This window comes from Triticum aestivum, chromosome 5B (genome assembly GCF_018294505.1).
Source record: "Triticum aestivum cultivar Chinese Spring chromosome 5B, IWGSC CS RefSeq v2.1, whole genome shotgun sequence".
NCBI lineage: Eukaryota > Viridiplantae > Streptophyta > Magnoliopsida > Poales > Poaceae > Triticum > Triticum aestivum.
Window position 1 is genome coordinate 56,162,472 of NC_057807.1, and position 2,960 is coordinate 56,165,431.

The 2,960-nt window shown below is 46.0% G+C and overlaps 1 pseudogene; it reads right to left on the reverse strand.

Annotated features, from left to right (window-relative positions):
* LOC123114627 (autophagy-related protein 8C-like) overlaps nucleotides 1-2,960 on the reverse strand; it is a 34,775-nt pseudogene that overhangs the window by 31,304 nt on the left and 511 nt on the right.

Here is a 2,960-nt window from a genome sequence, read left to right on the forward strand (position 1 = left end):
TTTTTTTTGTATTGTTTTCTGTTTTCTTTTTATTTATTTTCTTTTATGTTTTTTTTATTTATCTATAAACACTTAGGCATTTAATAAAAATTTGTTTGTTGCATCATAATTACCCTTGTAATATTCGTCAACCACCGAACAATTTTATTTTAAATTTTGAAAACTTTTATTGTTTTCATCAATTTGAATTTTGAATTTGAACGGTTTCGAATTATTTCGAGGATAGCAACAGTAATCGGGATGACGTGCCATGATTAGCGTGGGATTACTGTAGCAAGATTATCCGGGCGTTACACCCTAGGGCGCCTCCTCCTCCTCCCTTCCCCCTATATATAGTGAGGGGGTGGGAGGGCTGCAGCAACCTTGTTTTTGGCGCATCCCCTCCCTCCTCCAACTCTTTCTCCTCCTTTGTAGTGCTTGGTGAAGCCCTGCCAGAGAACCACGAGCTCCATCACCACCACGCCGTCGTGCTGTCGGAGTTCTCCCTCAACGTCTCCTCTCCCCTTGCTGGATCAAGAAGGAGGAGACGTCCCCGGGCTGTACGTGTGTTGAACACGGAGGCACCGTTGTTCGGTGCTTAGATCGGAATCAACCGCGATCTGAATCGCTACGAGTACGACTCCTTCATCCGCGTTCTTGTAACGCTTCCGCTTAGCGATCTTCAAGGGTATGAAGATGCTCATCCTCTCCCTCTCTTGTTGCTAGAATCTCCATAGATTGATCTTGGTGTTGCATAGAAAATTTTGAATTTCTGCTACGTTCCCCAACAAAATTGTGTCCACAAAAGACCCACAGGCCACACACAATACTATTGGTGAAATGGTTAGAAATGAATGGCATCAACTACCCTGAGTTATCAGCAGGAACCCGTGACGCAACTATGCTAATTAAAGAACACACGAGAGTAACAACGCACAGTGGTAATGATTCATACAAGCCTATAGGACAACCTTAACAACACCAACTGCTAGTTGTTTAAATAGTATGAAATGAAGATGTCGATATTCCAATCTACAAAAAGGTTTAAATAGTGTGAAATGTTTGAGCAGAACTAGCTTTTTCTTGTCAATGTCAGGAATATCACTCTTCCCAGCCTTCTCAATGATCACCTACATTACAGAGTTACAGATTAGATCAAACAAATCACGGGTAAGGAAACAGTTTATACTGAACAATAATAACAAGTATAAGCTTACATGAATTATGTCGGAGTACTTCTCCCTTATGCGGTTAGCCTACGCCTGCCTCCTCTCTGCAATGCAGTAAACAACAAAATCTTATTCTGAACTGACTAAAAGGAAAATGTATCCTCAGAATAAGTTAAAGATCAAGGTTGCAGCTGATAGAACAAGAGTAAATATTATGATGTAGAACCAATAATGTTCAAATAGAACTGTAACTAGCAGATCATCACAAGTGATGGAAATCGTAAAACTGCTAAAGTAAAGGCCTACAATTAGAGTAAAACATACATGTCAATAGCTAATGATCAATAACCAATGGTAAAAGTCCACGTTTATAGATAGAACTCATAGAATTATCTCCTCTCAATTTCACTTCAGGACCCTTTGACACATATCCAGCGAGAAGAAGGATATTAGGCTACCAAAACTCATAGAAGAACTTCCTCTCAACCAGTGTTCGAGGATAGAACTGCAAGTTCCTATTCTTACACAATGCAACAGAACGGCCCACAAAATTGTTATACAAATTAATTGTTCCACCAAAGAATCGTTTGCAGTTTATCAACCCCCCAGATTAGTTTAGGGGATGCAGCATGATGATCAGAATCATGATTAGGATTACTTATCCAACTATCAGTGGTGTGTATGCGACCATCAACTCAATCCAGCCACACAGCTACAAGAACAATCACAAGCTCATTTTTGTGTTCTAAAGCTCGACGTGCTTTGGTTTTTTGCTCCCCTCAAAGGAAATTAACATGCTATTACGCAGCCGAATTCCTACGAATCCTTGCAGTTATTCCAATAATTCGTAAGGTCAACCACCCAACCCACATAATATTTCGCCATCTACCAAAAAAAACCGCATAATACAACAGATATCACAACCTCCATATAAGATGAACATCCCTAATTCGACGAACTTCCATAAGAAAAGAGGGGAGCATGAGAAGACGAGACGAACTGAGTGGGTGCTCCAGCTTGAACGAGCTCTTCGCCACCGATCTGCCTTGGTTCCTGCAAGCACCAACCAGGTAGGGAGCAACAATAGAACCCCCCCGAACCGCGTAATCGACGGCGACATCGACGCCCCGCACCCGACCTCCGCCGCGCGCCCATCCGACCCTGCCCTGCAAGTTTCCAAGAGGCGAACACTATCAGATCTGGCGGATCGAGGCGGTGGTTGCAGCGGCAGGGTTACGACCGCGGGGAGCGTGCCTGCGGCGGTGGCGAGGAGGATGAGGAGGAGTGGGAGGAGGAGGGGAGGAGGAAGGAGGGTTTCCTTGGGGAGGAGCCGGGCGCCGCTGCAGAGGGCGAAGGCGGCCGAGGCGGCGCGCGAGAGGAGCGAGGCCGCCATGCGTGGGTAGGGTTCTGGCCTCGGGGGCTTCTAGAAGGTTCGGGAGGGAGTGATGGGAGGGAATGGGGGATGGGAGGTGGACCGTGAGGTAGGGTGGGCGTTGATGTTAACCTGGTGGGGTAAAACCATGGTTAATCCGGCCGAAAAGGAACCCCCACCCCTCTTTGCCGTCTGCTGGCAGATGGCCAAGAATCTTTGCCGTCTGCCAGCAGACGGCAAAGAGGGAGGGTGGACCATTGCAGTGTACTGGCATCCAGTGGACTCACCAGCACCTCTTTGCCGTCCGCTGGCAGATGGCAAAGATTATTTGCCATCTGCCAGCAGACGGCAAAGAAATGACAGATGGCAAATACCTTCTTTGCCGTCTGTTGTTTGGTAGCTGATGGCAAAGATCTTCTTTGCCGTCTGCAAGCAGACGG